The sequence below is a fragment of the Macaca mulatta genome, chromosome 10 (assembly GCF_049350105.2).
Source record: "Macaca mulatta isolate MMU2019108-1 chromosome 10, T2T-MMU8v2.0, whole genome shotgun sequence".
Lineage (NCBI taxonomy): Eukaryota > Metazoa > Chordata > Mammalia > Primates > Cercopithecidae > Macaca > Macaca mulatta.
The window spans coordinates 24964851-24984375 of record NC_133415.1 but is presented as its reverse complement, the minus strand read 5'-3'; the positions used below and the strand labels follow the sequence as shown (position 1 = coordinate 24984375).

General features: G+C 49.9%; 2 protein-coding genes across 21 annotated transcripts in view; one reads left to right on the top strand and one right to left on the bottom strand.

The window, feature by feature from the left end:
* TPST2 (tyrosylprotein sulfotransferase 2) overlaps positions 1–14994 on the bottom strand; it is a 63030-nt gene extending 48036 nt beyond the window's left edge. For all 18 annotated transcript variants that reach the window (XM_077950278.1, XM_077950266.1, XM_077950267.1 and 15 more), the window contains exon 1: positions 14942–14994. The gene's annotated coding sequence lies outside the window, so the exon portion shown is untranslated. The remainder of the gene's footprint in view (positions 1–14941) is intronic.
* A 105-nt stretch (positions 14995–15099) lies between these two features.
* The window catches only part of CRYBA4 (crystallin beta A4), a 39316-nt gene continuing 34890 nt past the window's right edge, over positions 15100–19525 (top strand). Inside the window, exons 1-2 of one of the 3 annotated variants that reach the window (XM_077948804.1) lie at positions 15103–15281; positions 18786–18830. The gene's annotated coding sequence lies outside the window, so the exon portion shown is untranslated. Of the gene's footprint in view, positions 15282–18681; positions 18831–19525 lie in introns of those variants that run through there. The other 2 variants (XM_028827383.2, XM_077948803.1) reach the window with 2 other exon arrangements.

Below are 19525 nucleotides of genomic sequence, written 5' to 3'. Positions count from 1 at the left end.
GGAGCGCCCACCAGCATCCTCACCCCCCAGAATGTAGGCTCCCAACCACGAGATGCACTGTGCCTATCACCTCCCACCACAACTCCAGCCCTGCCAGGAACTCGCCACCAACCAGGAGAACCCAACCAGAAAGGGGCTGGGAGGACCCGTCCTTTCCTACCTGCTCTTGGAGGGGCTGCATGCCATTGGCTTTCTGGACCATAAAATGAGACGTGCCATGAACTTCCCCACCCTGTCCATCCCGGGACCCTCTAAGGGACTCCAGCACGAGGACACAGTCCATGACCTCTAAGATTTGAGCCCTCCCTACGAGGACCTGTCCTCACTCAGTCTCATTTCCTATCACACCTTAGATGCAGAGGTAAGAATCTAGGTTTGACTCCCGCTCCTCCACTTCCCCAGACAAGTGGTCCAATTCCCCCATGCCCCATGTCTTTCATCTGGAAAATGGGGATAACAGCACTTCCCTGGAGGTTGAGATGAATTTGCACCTAGGAAGTCCTTAGCAGAGTAACTGACACACACTAGGGCATCCATAAACACTGGCTGTGACTATTACGACTTTGACACGGAATGCCTTCTTGACCCCGTACTGATACTATTCCTTCTTCCCACAATGCCTCCCTTCCCTTTTTGCCTCCTCTCCCAAATAATTATGGCGATAACAGTAATCATCACACATACCAATTGCTAAGGGCCTCCTACTTGCAAGACCATGCACAGAATGCCTCTCAAAGACCATCTCCTTCCTGGTGCATCCTCCCGAGACAGCGACACTATCATTTCTATACTTCCCCTTGTGTCCATCTAAAACATCAGCTCTCCCAGGGGAGGAGGAACAGGGTCTCTCCTGCTCACTGCTGGATTCCCAGCATCCAGCATAGAGCAGGCACACAGGAGGTGCTCAGTATTCGCTGCATAAATGAGACCTCACTGAATCCTCACAAAAACCCACTGCTGTAAGTGATGATGGTATCCTTTTAAAATGAAGATGCAAAGGACACACAAAAAAATTAAGGAAATCATTCAAGGCTGCATCACACCAAATGGCAAAATGCAGACATGAACCTGGGGCTGTGGAGTGCTAAATTCACACTCTTACTAATTAAGGAAATTCCACGTTCCAGACGGGGCTCCACCCCGTACGCCTTGGAAGGCTTCTCTGACAGCTGCCACTGACAACGATGGAGCTGGTCTTCTTGAAACACCATCAAAGCTGGACTTTGAAAGTAACATTCCTGGGAGACTCTGTACCGGCAAAGCCCCAAGTCAGATCTATAGGAGCTTGTGGGTCAGCACAGGAGACTGACATCCAAGTAATGGGATAATTTGCAGAACGAAACAAGAGCTTGGGCCGGGCGCAGTGGCTCACGCCTGTAATCCCAGCACTTTGGGAGGCCGAGGCAGGCGGATCACGAGGTTGGGAGATCAAAACCATCCTGGAAAACACAGTGAAACCCCATCTCTACTAAAAACACAAAAAATTAGCCGGGCGAGGTGGCGGGCGCCTGTAGTCCCAGATACTTGGGAAGCTGAGGCAGGAGAATGGCATGAACCCAGGAGGCGGAGCTTGCTGTGAGCTGAGATAGCGCCACTGCACTCCAGCCTGGGTCACAGAGCGAGACTGTCTCAAAAAAAAAAAAAAAAAAAAGAAACAAGAGCTTGGTTAGGGGAAGCAAGTCATGTCATCACGGACATCAGAGGAAGGAATCTGAGCTGAGTCTAAAAGAATGCCAGCATTTTAACGCGTACAGAAGTTGGAGGAAGCATCCCAAGTAGAAGCAACAGCTCGAGCAGAGGGCAGAAGTGTGAAAGCACACTGGAAATGTGGAGAATGGCAAGGAATTCACTGTGAACAGAACAGTCTCTGTGGAGGAGGGGAAAGTAAATAATCATGGCAATAAGAATAACAACAACAATAATAGGAAGACTAAGCCGGGCACAGTGGCTCATGCCTGTAATCCCAAGCATTTTGGGAGGCTGAGGTGGGAGAATTACTTGAGACAAGGAGTTCAAGACCAGTCTGGGCAACATAGCAAGACCCTGTCTCAAAAAAAAAAAAAAAAATTAAATTAGCCAAGCGTGGTGGTGCGTACTTGTAGTCCCTGCTACTTGGGCGGGTGAGATCACTTGAGCCCAGGAATTCAAGGCTGCAGCAAGCTATGATCACATCACAGCAATCCAGCCTGGGTGACAGAGCAAAACCCTGTCTTAAAAAAATAAAAAATAAAAAGCAAACATGCATATAGTGCTTACTATGTGCCTGGGGGGGTTTCTACACACTTTACAAATACTTGTGCTTTTTTTTTTTTTTTTTTTTTTTGAGACAAGGTCTCGCTCTGTTGCCCAGGCTGGAGTGTAGTGGCGCTATCTTGGCTCACTGTAACTTCCACCTCCCGGGCTCAAGCGATTCTCCTGCCTCAGCCTCCCGAGTAGCTGGGACTACAAGTGTGTGCCACCACGCCTGGCTAATTTTTTGTATTTTTTTTTTAGTAGAGATGGGGTTTCACCGTGTTAGCCAGGATAGTCTCGATCTCCTGACCTTGTGATTCACCCGCCTTGGCCTCCCAAAGTGCTGGCATTAGAGGCCTGAGCCACCATGCCCAGCCATTTTTTTTTTTTTTGAGACAGAGTCTCACTCTGTCACCCAGGCTGGAATGCAGTGGCACAATCTCGGCTCACTGCAACCTCCATCTCCCAGGTTCAAGTGATTCTCCTGCCTCAGCCTCCTGAGTAGCTGGGATTACAGGCTTGAGCCACCATGCCTGGCTAATTTTGTATTTTTAGTAGAGATGGGGTTTCACCATGTTGGCCAGGCTGGTCTCAAACTCCTGACCTCAGGAGGAGGTCTAGACCTCCCAAAGTGCTAGGATTACAGGCATCAGCCACCATGCCCGGCCGAGTTTCATTTCTTAGGTCTCACCCACAGGAGTGAGAGAAAACATTATTATATAGCTGGAGGAAGGAGTATCAGTAATGTTCATGAATAAACATCAAAATGTATTATTATCTTTAAGAATTACCGAAAGGAATTTCAATTAAAATCAATTATACAGGCTGGTCTCGAACTCCTGACCTTAGGTGATCCGCCTGCCTCCACCTCCCAATCATTCATTTAATCCTTACAACTAATCTATGAGGACAGTGCTCTGTCATTTCCATTTTACAGCTCAGGAAGCCAAGGCACAGAAAGGTGGAGTCCTTGCCTGATATCTCACAGCAGGTTTTAGTGCCATGTGCTTCATCTGCTTCACCTCTACTACCCCAGCTCTCGACATGGGTTCTCTGACCAGCAGGAACAGCGCTTGGGAACCTACACAAAATGCAAATGATCAGGGCTCAAGGAGACCACGCTGAATGAGAATTCCGGAAGTGGGGTAGAGCAACCTGTGTTGAACAAGCGCTCCATCCACGGTGAGGTCAGCAACCTCTGCCCCACAAACCTGACCACGCTCTGCAATCCACAGGACTGTGCCATGGGGACTATGCTTGGAGACCCCAAGGTCCTCAGAGAAGGAAGATTTTGTCCAGAGTCCTGCAGTAGGCAGAGGAGAGCAAACCAGGCCTCGAACCAGAGTCTCCCATCTCTCAGAAGTGGGTGTCTACACGACAACCCCTGAAGGATGTCAAAGCAGCCACCGGCTCAACACGCTCCCTGCACTACTCCCAGCTTCTGAGGCATGGAAGACCCAGACCCCATTACTTCCAAGTTATCTGCATGATCCAGAACAACTCACCTCAACTCTCTGGGCCTCAGTTTCCCCATCTGTGAAAAGAAAAAGCTGGACCCTATTTCTTTCTTTTTTTTTTTTTTTGAGACAAGGTCTCACTCTGTCACCCAGGCTAGAGTAAAATGGCATGATCTTGGCTCACTGCAGCCTTGACCTCCCAGGCTCAAGCAATCCTCCCACCTCAGCCTCCAAAATATCTGGGAATAAAGCATGCGCCACCATGCCCGGCTGATTTTTGCACTTTTTTGTAGAGACAGGGTTTCACCACATTGCTCAGGTTGGTCTTGAACCCCTGAGCTCACGCAAGTGATCTGCCCGCACTGGCCTCCCAGAGTGCTGGGATTATAGGTGTGAGCCACCGTGCCCGGCCTGGAGGCAAGACTCCATTTCTAATCTTGTTTTTCTTCCTAAAACTCTTAGCCATCAAATATGCACTGCTGGCCTACTGTGCACTTGAACACAGCAATGACCACGTAGCAGAATGAAGGGCAAAGGCACCTACTGCATGCAGCTTCCAGGAGTGCTCAGAGGCAGGGTAGCCGACACTCCCCCCGTACCCCAAACCAAATCAAACCAAAAGTAGCATCTGCCCTCCTGCTGCTAGCCCAGACTTCCACTTCTTCCCCATGGCCCTGGGGCTGGGTGGGGAAGGGAGGGCCCTGGGGGCGTGGAAAGGGCGTGGGTTGAGGAGGAACCATGGCCTTGTAGGGTGGCCTTGCCAGGTGCCTGACTTCACAGGGCCTCTGTCTTCCACATGGGAAGTAGCTACTACCACTTTCTCACACCTCCAAGGGTTTCTGGCGGAGCCCCTGGGCTCTGCAAGGGTCTGGATGGTTCTGTGGCAGGATATCAGTCACCAGCCAAAGCAAGTGTGATGAAAAGTTTCTAATGAGAGAAAGGAAGGACCGTGCTGGCACGTGTGTGTGCTCGGGGTCGGCGGCGGGAAGGAAGGGGGAAGTGGTGCAGGTGGGGGCGGAAGAAGACAGAGAGAGACAAAAACAGAGAGAGGCAGAGACAGAGGGAGATAGAGACAGAGTCAGAGGAGAGGCAAAGATGGGAGTAAGACAGAAGGACTGACAGAGACAGGGAAAGACGTGAGTTGGGGGTATGGGTGGGAGGGAGAGAGAGGCAGGAAGAGACAAAAATAGAGACCAAGACAAGTTGGGTACAGTAGCTCACATCTATAATCCCAGCACTTTGGGAGGCTGAGGCAGGTGGATTGCTTGAGCCCAGGAGTTCAAGACCAGCCTGGACAACATAGTGAGACCCCGTTTCTACAAAAAATAAAAAATGAACCAGGTGTGGTGGTCTGTACCTGTGCTACTCAAGAGGCTGAGGCAGGAGAATTGCTTGAGCCCAGGAGTTCAAGGCTGCAGTGAACTATGATTGCACCATTGCACTCCAGCTTGGGCAACAGAGCAAGACAGACAGATGGAAAGAAGGAAAGAAGGAAAGAAGGAAGGAAGGAAGGAAGGAAGGAAGGAAGGAAGGAAGGAAGGAAGGAAAGAAGGGAGGGAGAAAGAGAGAAAGAAGGAGAAGAACACCAGACAGAGAAGGAGAGAGATGAGGAGCAGAAGCAGCCTGGAGCAGGAACCTCAGCTCCCATACCATCAATGGACACCTACATCCCCGCAGCCACATCTTAGCTACACAGCCATCCTGCCCTTCAGTCAAGACCCCTGGGGTTCCAGGGAAGAAGGGGAATGTTAAGAGAGAGGTCACTACTGGCCCAGCCCCCACCAACCCCCTCACCTGTTGTAGGGCTCTCCAAATTCCAAGAGGCTGAAGACTACCTTCCCAATGTTAATTACATCCAGAACCCCCTTTAATCTTACTCATTTTTGTTCAATGGATTCAATATTTTTAAAACATATTTTCAAGGGAAACTATAATCCGCTGGATTAAATTTAAAACATGCCCTAATTAAAAAGTTACTGCAAAAATAAAATCAAAGGAAGCAATGCTTTTTTATGCCTCCTGGCTGGAGTCGGCCGCCAGCCTAAGGAAGGATCCCCGAAGAAGGCGGCTGTGTCCGATCTTTGTTAAACAAAGGAGTCTAAGGAGTCTGGGGAGAAGCACACGTTAGCACCTAATGGAGGCTTTCTCCGGAAAGTCATCAGAGGGCTTCATACTAGGCAACAGTAGCCTCCAGGGCAAAATGCAAGTCCTTTGGCATAGCAATGAGGCTCTGTTGACTTAACTCCTGCCGACCTCCAATTTTATTATACCTCCAATTTTATTATACACCACCAATTCCCCCAACCCCCAACACACACACAAACACACTACAGTCTCTGTGCCCTGAACTCTACCAAACCAGGCCACAGGGTCTCACACCTCCAAACTTTTGCACTTGTGATTCCCTCTCCTCAGAAAACCTTTCCTGACCTCCTCTACAAAGCTAACTCCTGCTGGCATCATGTGCACCCCTTCCTCCAAGAAGCCTTCCCTGACTGCCTCCAGTACCTGTACCAGTAACCCCCAAGGTGCTTAGCATCCTGCATGGCTTCTGGTGCTGCGTCCCTGATGACTCCACCGAATGTGCAGGGCTGGGACCCCATCCTAGTCCCCACACCCTCTCAGAACCCAGCATGGTCCCCAAACTTCCAGCACAGGCTGCACAGGTATTTGTTGAGTAAACAGAAGGATCAATTGAGAAAGAAATGAAGGCATCAGAACACTCTGGGACAGAAGAAAATCTAAACAAAACCCTCTCTGTGCTCTGGGAAAAAGTTCTAGGCAGAAGCTCCTGTCCAGTAAGAATCAGGCGACTTGACTCAAATTGGCCTCACCTACTCACTGGTCCACAAACTCTGGGCCAATGGCCCAGCCTCTCTATTCCGTTTTCTTGCCTGTAAAGTGGAGACAGTAGTATTGCCTATGATAGAATTGAGCTAAGAAAAAAATAAACATAAAGAGCTAAGTACCCAGAAAGCACTCAAATCCTCAAATCTTAACTGCAATCATTACTATTTTTATTAGCATCTAATACTTACCAAAGTTTTATAACTTGTAGGGATCCAAAAGATGATTAGAAAAGCGACTAGCACACTTTCTCTTCAAAGGCCAGCAATGTGGGCCCTATGGTCTCTGTCACAACTACTCCACTCTGCTTTTGTTGCACAACAGCAGCCACAGACAAAATGTCAATAAATAAGCATAGCTATGTTCCGATAAAACTTTATTTACAAATATGGGTAGTGGACTGGATGTGGCCTATGAGTGGTAATCTGCCAATTTCTAACCCAGGCACTCACTATTCCAAATGTGGTCTTTAGACAAACACCATCAGAGGCCCCTGGAAGCTGCTTAGAAACACGGTCTTAGTCTCTGCCCCAAACCTGCTAATCAGAATCTGCATTTTAGCCGGGCATGGTGGCTCATGCCTGTAATCCCAGCACTATGGGAGGCCGAGGCAGGCAGATCACTTGAGGTCAGGAGTTTGAGACCAGCCTGGCCAACACAGTGAAATCCTGTCTCTACTAAAGATACAAAAATTAGTTGGGCACGGTGGCAGGCATCTGTAATCCCACCTGCTTGGGAGGCTGAGGCAGGAAAATCGCTTGAACCTGAGAGATAGAGGTTGCAGTGAGCCGAGATTGCGCCACTGCACTCCAGCCTGGGCAACAAGATTGAAACTCTGTCTCAAAACAAAAAACAAAAAAAACCCTCACAAAAACACAGACTCTGCACTTTAACAAGATCCCCAGGGGGATCGTACACATGTTAAGATCTGAGAGGCCTGAGTACTCAACTTCATAGGCTGACATCTCACGTCGGAGATGTGGGTTACTTTTTCTTGCCTGATGCCTCCACCAGAACATAAACTCCAGGACAACTAGGACCTCATTGCTTCTTAAATCTTGCACCCCAACATCCAGCTGAGGGTTCTCATGAGTCCTTATTCTAGTGGAAGACGTCACCCAGTGGCTATCCGTGCAGTGCTGGGATCAAGGCATGGCTTCCACTGGCAGCCTCTGAAGTTGGGCAGATGGGCTTTGAGTCCTGGTGCTGAATCTCAGGCCTCTGTGACCTCAGGAAAGTGACTATTTCCAAGCCTTGGCTTCTGGGAAATGGTGTGGTCAATAACAATTATCTTACTGTGGGGAATAGTAAGGGACTTACTGTAGGGACCTGTACCAGGTAAGGTGGCACGGGCATCCTAGTGCCCAGAGACAGGAACTCCTCACCCAGGGAGTATGCAATGGAGACAACCTCCAGTCCCAACCTACAGTCCCAGCACTCTGGGAGGCTGACGTGGGAGGATGGCCTGAGCCTGTGAGGCAGAGGTTGCAGTGAGCCGAGATCACGCCACTGCACTCCAGCATGGGCAACAGAGCAAGACTCCATTTCAAAAAGGAATAAAAAGAAAAAGAAAAAAGAAAAAAAGGCCGGGTGCAGTGGCTCACACCTATAATCCCAGTACTTTGGGAGGTCGAGGCGGGCGGATCACTTGAGGTGAGGAGTTCGAGACCAGCCTGGCCAACATGGTGAAACCCCATCTCTATCAAAAAGTACAAAAATTAGCCGGGCATGATGGTAGGTGCCTGTAATCCCCAGCTATTCGGGAGGCTGAGGCAGGAGAATCACTTGAACTGAGGAGGCAGAGGTTGCAGTGAGCTGAGATCATACCACTGCACTCCAGCCTGGGTGTCAGAACAAGACTCCACCTCAAAAAAAAAAAAAAAAGCCTTGAGGGCTTAAAATGGCAGACAGGGTACTGGGAGGCCTCAGACAACCTCCGATGTCCTAGAAACACAGAGCTGAAAGGGCTCTTGGAGAACATCGGGAAAAAACAAAAACAAAAACAAAAACAATGTGGCCAGGCGTGATGGCTCACACCTGTAATCCCAGCACTTTGGGAGGCCAAGGCAGGCAGATCACAAGGTTAGGAGTTCAAGACCAATGTGGTGAAACCCCATGTCTACTAAAAATACAAAAATTAGTCGGGCATGGTGGCGGGTGCCTGTAGTCCCAGCTACTCAGGAGGCTGAGGCAGAATCACTTGAACATGAGAGATGGAGGCTGCAGTGAGCCGAGACTGCACTGCGGCACTCCAGCTTGGGAGACAGAGCAAGACTCTGTCTCAAAAAAAAAAAAAAAAAAAAAAGCTGGGTGTGGTGACTCATGCCTGTAATCTCAGCACTTTGGGAGGCTGAGGCGGGTAGATGGCCTGAGGTCAGGGGTTCGAGACCAGCCTGGACAACATGGTAAAACTCGTCTCTACTAAAAATATAAAAATAAGCTGGGCGTGGTGGCATGTGCCTGTAATCCCAGCTACTTGGGAGGCTGAGGCAGGAGAATAGCTTGAACCCAGGAGGCGGAGGCTGCAAGGAGCTGAGATCATGCCATTGCACTTCAGCCTGGGTGACAAAAGCAAGACTTTGTCTCAAAAAAAAAAAAAAAAAGTTTTTAAAACAATGAAACTGCTTATTCAAGTGGTACCAGGCAGGCCTGAGGCATCCTCAGATCCCCTGAAGAGCCACATGTATGTGACAATGGGGAGTGGGGGGAACCACAGTGACCAGGAGAGCCCAGGCCACCTACGGGGCAGCTTCAGGCCACTCCAGTTTGGCCTAAGCTCCTGGGTTTCCAAGAGAAATGAGAAATCAGAATTTTTCTCTAGCAATGTTTGAATGTTGACTCAGTTTTAAAAACACACACATAGCACGGGAGCTCAAGAAAAAACATGCAGCAGGGTGAACTCACCCATTTAACACGTAGGGAAACTGGGGCTCAGAGAGGGGAAGCTCCTTGCCCAATGTCACACAGCAATTTGGAAGAAGAGTTGGGACTTGGCTGCTTCCATGCTTTGCTGTGCATGAGTGTGTGGGAGTGGGAGGAACAGAGTGAGTAGGGAGGAGTGGGTGGGAATCTGGACTTTACAGGCCAAGAGTCCTGCATGTTCTGTCCATCAGGGAAGGAGTGTGGACAGTGGGATGGAGAGTGGATCAATATTTATTCAGAATAGTTATAACAACACCTGATATTTTCTGTGTATTTTCTATGTGCTAGGCCTTTAGATGGAATATCAAGGAGGGATAAGAATGAGAATTCAGAGTGCAGAGTCTGGGCTGGGTGTGGTGGCTCATGCCCGTAACCCCAGCACTTGAGAGGCCGAGGTGGGATGATCGCTAGAGCCCAGAAGTTCAAGGTTATAGTGAGCTATGATTGTGCCACTGCACTCCAGCCTAGGTAACAGAGCAAGACCCTGTCTCAAAAAAAAAGAGAGACTCTGGATCCAAATCGTATGTCTCCCACTTCCTAGCTGGGTGACCTTGTGCAAATTACTTCACCTCTCTGTGCCTCAGCCTGTTCACCTCATATGGCTGCTGCGGGAATTAAATGAGTTAAAGCACACTGAGTGCCTAGAACAGTGTCTGGCACCTAGCAAGCCCCGTTGATATTGGCTGTATTTATAATTGCTGCCTTTTGACAGATGGAGGAACTAAGGTTCACAAAGGAACACGTTCAAAATTCCAAAGAGCCTGTTTAACCCCAGGGCCTCAGCTTTTGCCTGGTACCAGGGTAAGTGCTTTACCACCATTCCCTTCCATCCAACACCCCTGGGAGACAGGTCCTACTGTATTCATCAGATGAGAAAACCAAAGCATAGAGAAACAGCCAACAGCCCCAGAAAGATGTGGAGCACCCGGATTCTAATACAGGCCAGTGCCCCTAGCTCCCTATCACATTGCCTGCTTTCTGGGCTGCTTGCCTGCTTTCTGGCTGCAGAGGCCCGGGTCAAAAGTCTTACTGATACAAAAAGTCTCTCGGCAGATGGGCTGGCTGCCTGCCATCTGAGCACATAGGATAAGAAGTTTCTCCCCGGGCCATCAGCCCCAGACGTTCCCTAGGGCCTGTGGGCACTGCCCTCTGAGGTCCTTCCCTGCAATTTCTGGGGCTTGGCCAAGATCTCAGGCAGCTCTGAATGAATCATTCCCACAAATCCTCCCCTGGCTGCAGTCCAGGGTGGGGGAGACCTGAGAAGTGACAGGCGAGGGGACAGTCATCCCAGACCTCTGGAGGGGCCCTAGACAGTGTACACACAGGTCCTCAAAGAGCAAAGGGACTTGCAAGCAATAGGAATAGGCAGCAAGTCGGGGAGCAGGAGCTGCTGCTACCCAGAGAAGCTTCCCTGGTGCCACATGGGGCATCAAAGCCACACAAGCCACACTCATGTTTCCAAAAAGGTACATTCTGGTCACCAACCCCAGGCTGTGAAGCTATATCTGACCTGCCACTCTTGCTGCAAATACACCCACAAAGTTACATCAATAATACATTTCAACAGCCTAACCGATCCCAAGGTGCCACCACATCTTAGTTCTGAATGGTCTATGCCCATTCCTCAGTAGGGTACACTGAGACCCAGAGAGGGGCAGTTCCTTGCCTAGGGAGCCTTCCCACCCCGTCTCCATGTCCCCAGGCTGCTTTCTTTTCCTTTCTTTTTAAAAAATATTTAATTGATTTTTGTGTTCTGACCTAATACCCTACAATCCTGCCCTGTCACCCAGGCCGGAGTGCAGTGGTGCGATCTCAGCTCACTGCAACCTCTGCTCAAGCGATCCTTCCGCCTCGGCCTCCCGACCATCTGGGAATATAGGTGCGCACCACCATGCCTGGCTAATTTTTGTATTTTTTGTAGAGATGGAGTTTCATTACATTATTCAGGCTGGTCTCAAACTCCTAGGCTCAACCAATCCACCCACCTCAGCCTCCAAAAGTGCTGGGATTCTAAGCATGAGCCACGCACCCGGCCTAGGCTGCTTTCTTAAGGCACAGGAATTCAGGATTTTAAAAGGACAAGGAACAGCAAGTATGCAAAAAAGAATAAAATCATGAGGTGCTAGATACAGAGGCTGGGAGGCGTGGTCTTAACGCCATTCCCAAACAGCAGCTGTCCCAGATGAACCAAGTTGTCAGGAAACTGGAACATGCAGATAAGTGCCGGTTTAAGTTCCTGAAGCAGCAGAGTACAGGTTCGAGCTGGGGTCAACTAACTACCTTCAAGGAACTCTTCCTCTGTGAAAATGCTGGGTTCTGACCTGAGTTCTTCCGGTGCAGCCTCTTGCTGAAGCAAAGAGCGTGAAGGAAGAAACACAGGGTCCTAGGGGTGAGGAAGATGCTGAGAGGAGGGGGAAGATGTCTGTATGTGCAGAATGTTCACAGATGAAGCGTCTGTAACTCAGGACTGCTCATTTCAGGCCTGGGGGGTGGCCCCTCTTGAGATAAGCAGCAACTCACATAGGACATTCTTGTGGCCATCCAGAGAGGTCACCTTCAGAGTGGCGTGGGGGGTCCAGTAGAGTGTGAGCAGGACCAGACTTAATTTGGGGGTCAAGGGACAAGTCTTCCCCTTCAGTTATAGTCTAGGAGAGCCATGGAGGGTCTCCCTGGCCTCCACAAAGCCTCAGCTGGCAAAGGGGCTCCAGGCTGCCCTGGGGTGGGAAGATCCGATCAGCTTCCACATTCCTTTCACCCCTCCTAATACTGTGTGCCAGCTCCTGGGGTGGGCTCTGTAAGCCACTGGGTCCTACACTGCCTCCCCTTGCTTCAGTATTTTCACAGTCTTGCTCTGTCACTCAGGCCAGAGTGCAGTGGTGTGATTGATCTTGGCTCACTGCAACCTCCACCTCCCGGGTTCAAGGGATTCCCCTGCCTCAGCCTCCCAAGTAGCTGGGATTACAGGCGCGCGCCACCACACCTGACTAATTTTTGTATTTTTAGCAGAGACGGGGTTTCACCATGTTGGATAGGCTGCTCTCGAACTCCTGACTTCAGGTGATCTGCCCGCCTGGGTTCCCAAAGTGCTGGGATTACAGGCGTGAGCCTCCGCACCTGGCCTGAAAATAGTTTGTAATTAACACATCAAAGCCAGCGATTTCAAGGGTTATGACTGCCGCAGGGAACACTAAATGTATTTAAGATTACTGGAACCCTCATACACTGGTGGTGGGAATATAAAATGGTATAGCTGTTCTGGAAAAACAGTCTGGCAGGTCCTCAACAGGTTAAACCTGGGTGCGGTGGCTCACACCTATAATCCCAGCACTTTGGGAGCCTGAGGTAGGAGGATCACTTGAGATCAGGTGTTCGAGACCAACCTGGGCAACATAGTGGGACCCCCTTATCTCTACAAAATAAATAAATAAATAATAAAATAAGTTTAAAATAATTTTAAAGGTAAAACCTAAAGTTACCTTATGACCCAACCATTCCACTCCTAGAAATATACCTGAGAGAACTGAAAATGTCCAAAGACCTGTACATGAATGTTCATGGTATTATTCATCACAGTCAAAAATTAGAAACAACCCAAACATCCACCAACTGACAAATGGACAGAATGTGGTATATCCACATAATAGAATATTATTCAGCCACAAAAAGGAATGAAGTACTGATACATGCATTCTCTGAAGTGAAAAGCATCAGATACAAAAGGCTACCTAGTATATGATTGCATTTATATGAAATGTCCAGCACAGGCAAATTCACAGAGAATTTGAGAGTGAGTAAGTGGTTGCCCAAGGGATAGGGGAAGAAAGGATTGGGGAGTGACCATGAAACAGCATTTCTTTTGGGCATGACAAAAATGTTTTAAAATTAGACAGTGGTGATGGCTGCGCAACTCTGAACATCCTAAAAACTACGGAAACATATAATTTAAAAGGGTGAATTGTACGGTATGTGAACTGTATTTCAACAAAGCTGTTATAAAAAGTTTGCACGAGATTTTTAAAAATCAGGTGATACAAAGATATATATTAAGTAAATAATAATACAATTGGGGTTCAGTGGGGTGGGGGGATTCAGAAATGATGCAACAATTCCTTTAGGACAATGACATAAACCCAGTTTTACAGTTATGGAAACTGAGGCTAAATCGGAAGGAAAATGGGTCGCCCGGGCCACATCACTACTAAATCCAGGTGTGAGTCACAGATCTGTTCAAATCCAGAAGACTACCCTCGCCATCAGACCACCCTGCTGAGGTGAAAGGGTTATCAGATGGAGGCTAGGGAGAGGTGTCCACCCACAGCCCAGTCCGGCAGACAGACATGCAAGGGAATGTCTGTTGGGAAGTGAGAAAAAGGGCTGGCTACCTCTGTGGGGTTCAACAGGAAGCACCCAACAATACCAGGAGAATGCCAGGGAAGGCTTCCCGGAGGAGGTGCTGCTTGAGGGGGCTTCTGTAGGATAAGTAGGAGTTCACCAACCCGCCTCCTCAATATCCCCATAGGACATTAAGTCAGGAGGCCTGTGAGTGAGTTTCAGCTCTGCCACATCCTAGCTGTGGGTCCTAGGGTCAAGGGCAGGTGACCTCTCCAAGCCTCAGTCTCCCCATCTGTAAAAGGGGAAGGGGGCAAGATGTTAGGCATGGTGCTTTCTAATGACTGTGCTAAAGTGGATGGTTCTTTCCCTAGGGAACGGGCCTTTAAGTGGGAATGCCAGACCTCGACCTCTGTCCCACCTAACAACGACTCTGCCAGGTCAGGCGTGCTCAGCCTCTGAGCCCACGATCCCCGTCCCCCGCTACCCCTCCCAGTCCCGGCTTTCCGGGCACCTCCCATCCAGCTCACTCTGAGAAGCATAGGTTATGGAGGGAGGTTGGGAGCGGGGGTGGGATCCTCAGGTCAAATTCCTCTCCGCTCCTCACCAGTGACCTCCAAGTTCACTAGGGCTCCCCAACCCCGTGCTCCCAGCGCCCACCTCCCCAGCCGACGATTTCCGCCCCCAACGCCTCCACTTCTGACGCTCCGCGCAACTCCACGGCTGCTGCAAGTTAACTTCCACGCGCCCCGGCGCCCGCCTGGGGGTCCCCGCGCGCCTGGGCGGGGTTGGAGACTCCGAAGGCGGGGACGCGCCGCCCTCCCCGCCAGGTCCCCCCCAACAGACGCTGAGCGTCTCCCAGGCGCTGGGTCCGAAGCGGGAAGCGCGGTAACGGGGGCCCGGTGGGTGCCGCACCCCGCGGAAAGCGCTCGGGACGCCGAGCGGGTGCGGATCCCAGAACCGCCCGCCCGCGCCGCCTGCCTGCCTCCCAGATCCCAGCTCCCAGCCCCGGAGCCCGAGCAGTCGCGCCGGGCCCGGAGGCAGCCGCCAGGACGGAGGGTTGCCAGGCGCCCGAGGCCGACCCGCACGGCCCTGAGCCCGCGCCCCCGGCTGCAGCCCCAGGCCGCCCCCTCCGCCGCCCCAGGGCCACCTACCGTGGCGAGGCGCTGCCAGGCAGCCCCGCGCACCCAGCGACTCCGGGCTCTCCAGCCGCCCCGGCCGGGGAAGGGGGAGGCGCCCGCGCGGGGGCGGGGCCGCGGCGACGTGACGTACGGGGGCGGGCCCGAGACGCGGCCCCGCCCCGCCCCGTCCCCTCCACTGCGTCTCGGGACCGCGAGGTAAGCAGAGGCTGGCTGGGGAGTTTCCCGGAGGCTCGCCCCGGGAGCTTCGCCCCGCCGCCCTGGAAGCCCCTGTCTGCCCCCTGGCTTACCCCTAGGACGGGCAGCTCACCACTTCTCCCGGACAGTTCTATTTAAGAGAAGTTCCTTTCTGCCGGTAAGCAATGAAGTGGAATGACCACCAAAAAGTGGTATAAGAAAAGAAAAGTAGACCCGCAGCGGCGTGTATTTGTGCTACTGTTTGTGTAAAACACAGAAAAAATAAAGTAGTGGTCTGATGTATATTCATACACACCAGTGATTTTGGAGGAGGTTTGTGTGGAAATACCACATTCTATCCATTTATCAGGGATTTTGCTCTGACATCCCTCCACCACCACGACATTTGGCAATCTCTGAAGACATTTTTGGTTGTCCTAACTGGGGAAGAGGAGAGGCGCTACTGGCATCTCGTGAGTAGAGGCCTGGGATGCTGCTAAACATCCTGCAGTGCATGGGACACCCTTTCCACCCCCGGCCTGCCACTACCCCAACAACAACAACAAAAAAAAACAGCAAAACATGCCGAATAGCGTAAAGGTTGTGAAACCCTGATATACACAAATGAAGTAAAACTCCTGACTGATAAATCTCAGCAGTCTAAGTTCTGTAACCTTTCAGTGCTTCTGCTTCTTCATGTGTAAAATTGGAAAAATAATAGACCTATCTATGCATCATATGCTTGTGCATTGAATACCTGAAGAAAATGTAGGGTAGGCATGCAGGCTTACTTTTCACTGTGAACTTTAGTTCTTTGTTCTCTTTTAACTTTCTATTTGCCATATGTATATATTATCTGTTTAAAATAAATTTCTGGGCCAGGCGCGGTGGCTCACACCTGTGATTCCAGCACTTTGGGAGGCGAGGTGGGCGGATCACTTGAGGCTAGGAGTTCAAGACTAGCCTGGCCAACATGGCGAAACCCTGTCTTTACTAGAAATACAAAAATTAGCCAGGTGTGGTGGTACACGCCTGTAGTCCCAGCTACTCAGGAGGCTGAGAAAGGAGAATCGCTTGAACCTGGGAGACAAGGGTTGCAGTGAGCTGAGAGTGCACTGCACTCTAGCTTGGGCAACAACAACAACAAAAAAAGTAATCTCAGCACTTTCGGAGACTGAGGCGGGTGGATCACCAAGTCAGGAATTCAAGACCAGCCTGACCAATATGGTGAAACCCTGTCTCTACTAAAAATACAAAAATTAGCCGGGCATGGTGGCGTGTACCTCAGCTACTCAGGAGGCTGAGGCAGGAGAATCACTTGAACCCAGGAGGCAGAGGTTGCAGTGAGCCAAGATGGCACCACTGCACTCCAGCCTGGGTGACCGAGCGAGACTCGGTCTCAAAAAAAAAAAAAGAAAAGAAAAAATGAGCGGGGCATGGTGTTGCTCACCTGTAATTCCCCCTACTTGGGAGGCTGAGACATGAGAATCACTCGAACCCAGGAGGCAGAGGTTACAGTGAGTGTAGATCGCACCACTGCACTCCATCCTGGGTGACTACACACACACACACACAAACTAAGGCACACAGATATTAAGTAATTTGCACATGGCCAGCCATGTGTTCATTCATTGGTCACTCATTAATTCATTCATGTGTCCGATAAATAGTGCCTACCATACGGAAAATGCTGGGACTGGTAATGCTGCCTCCATGGAGCCAGCCATGACTGGTCTGGAAACAATACAACAATATTACATAGTGTTTATTACGTGCGTGTTAGAGACTTCATATGACTGATCTGATAGGCACATAGATTAAACACCAGCAGCATGTTTTATAATGTCCTTTTGTGGATGAACAAAATGGAGATCAGAGGAAGAGGTCTGAATGGAGGCATTTGTTTAATAACATTCTAGCAATGGCATTTCCTGAGCTCTCTGTGCTAGGCACAGATTCAGCAGCTAACAGGGCGACAAGGGTCCTGTGTCCAAGCTGGGGAAGCTAGATCCTTTGACAAGCCTCCACAGTAAAGTGAGCACCTGTAACTGACGAGGCAGGAGCAACAGAGGTTAACCTGGTCCAGGGAGGGAGGGCCGGGGGTGTGTATACATGCCAGAGGCTTGGGTGGGGATGCTTGGAAGAGTGCACCAGCAGGTGCAAAGGCCTAGCAGGAAGGAGGCGAGTGTGGGGCCTTGCATGAAATGCAGAGTGGACAGGATGTGGTGGAGGTGAGAGAAGAGATCAGAGGTGTCTGCAGGGCTGGATGCTGCAGAGCTCTGTGGGCCGTGGGGAGGAGTCGGGGCTTTTCTCTTGCGGTGATGGAGAGACAGGGAAGGTATTCGGCAAGGGAAGGGCATGGTGAGCCTGACTTTCTGCAGAGATCCATCTGGCTGCTGCATGAAGAAGAAACAGGCAGAAACTGGTTTGGAGGGTGTTGAAATAATTCAGGAACCCAGAGAGGGGATGTGGGCATGGAGGGGGCGTTTTGGTTCCAGAGATGTTTGGAAGACAGAATTGGCAGATCTCAGTTGAGAGGCTAAGGAGGAGGATCAGAATGATCGTCTTGTTGTCTAGGTTGGGGCTTCTTCTCTCAGCACCCCTAGCTCAGTGAACCCTCCCAGGTCTCAATCTGTCTGTCACCTCCTTGAGGAAGGCTAACTGCCCCTCAGGACATTCTGGTGAACCAGACACCAGACCATGCAGCCCAGGAATTTGATGTGACTTTGAAGGCAGGCAGAATAATTCATTCCTCCTGTCTGCATCTTCAGCCGGGAACACCTAGAGCAGATACCTCTTCTGTCTTCCTCCCCAACCTATCTTCCCAGCATCTAGGCAAAACCCAGTACTTAAGAGCTCTTCAGTCAATATTTGTCAAAAGCAGGAAGCATAGATGTAGCATAACACACATTGATCCAAAAATTCCTTCCAGCTCTGACATTCAAGAAGATGATGTTGATGCTATATCAGTAATTACACTTTAGGCCAGGCTCAATGGCTCACTCCTGTAATCCCAGCACTTTGGGAGGCTGAAAAGGGAGAATAGCTTAAACCCAGGAGATCGAGACCAGCCTGGGTAACATGGTGAGACTTTGTCTCTACTTTTTTTTTTTTTTTAAATTAAAAAAATTTTTAAACACTTAATTTAATTTAATTTAATTAATTTATTTTTTTAAGACAGAGTCTCACTCTATTGCCCAGGCTGGAGTACAGTGGTGTGATCTCAGCTCACTGCAACCTCTGCCTCCTGGATCCAAGCAATCCTCCTGTTTCAGCCTATTGAGTATCTAGGATTACAAGCATATGCCAATATGCCTGGCTAATTTTTGTATTTTGAGTAGAGATGGCATTTCTTCATGTGGGCCAGGCTGGTCTCCAACTCCTGACCTCAAGTGATCCACCTGCCTTGAGCTCCCAAAGTGCTGGGATTACAGGTGTGAGCCACTGTGCCCAGCCACAGAAAACACTTTATTCAGGTGCTTGCTATGTGCTAAACACCTTATAATTATTATATTCAAGATGATCATTTACCCTTTCCAATCTTTTGGTGTTTTATTATCATTACTCCCATTTTACAGATGTGGAAACAGAGGCTCCATCAGGTAATTTGATTTGGCCAAGGATAATAGCTGGTAATTGTCAGAGCTGGAATGCAAACTCAGGTCTCTCTCACCCTTTCTAGTACACCGGTAGAAGGCAGTGGCTCGGCAGTGGGCAGGAAGTAAAGGTAAGTGAGCAGGTTTTCTTCTCCTTCTGGAAGGGTGTAATATTATTGTTCTAGCTGGGGATCCAGGCTTTACAAAGCATTCAGTGATCCTGAGTACCTGACCCAGACGATTGGCTGTCGTGGCAGTGTGGCTCTAACAAGGCTCATCTCTTTAGAACCTCCGCAGGGCACCCTAGAACCATGTCTTTTCCCCAGAGCCCAGTTGCTGTGTATCTATCAGCATCGCATGCTGGCACAAAAGCATTCAATGCTGCTGGGTGATCCTCCTGCCTCCACCCCACATATACACACTACCGGCGTTGGGCTTATGCTCCAATGTCTAAAAGATTATGGGTTGCCTCTTGTCGATGAGAATGAGAGCTGCTGTCTCATAATCAAGATGCTTTGCCTTTCCAAAGGCCCAAGACTCAAAGATTCACAGGCTGGGATCTATCTAGCCTTGAAACAATATGAAGTCCCCAATTTCCCCAGGCATTGTATTTTAAAGCCAGTGTTTAGGGACACTCCTGCTTGAACCTGTGAGGTGGAGGTTGTGGTGGGCTGAGATCACACCACTGCATTCCAGCTGGGCAATAGAGCGAGACTCTAGCTAAAAAACAAAAGCAAAACCAAACAAACAAACAAAAAGCTAGCATTTAGAGCCAAACCCATGCAGTCAAAATTGCCTTGGAGAAGCCCCCAAAAAGGCTGAAGGC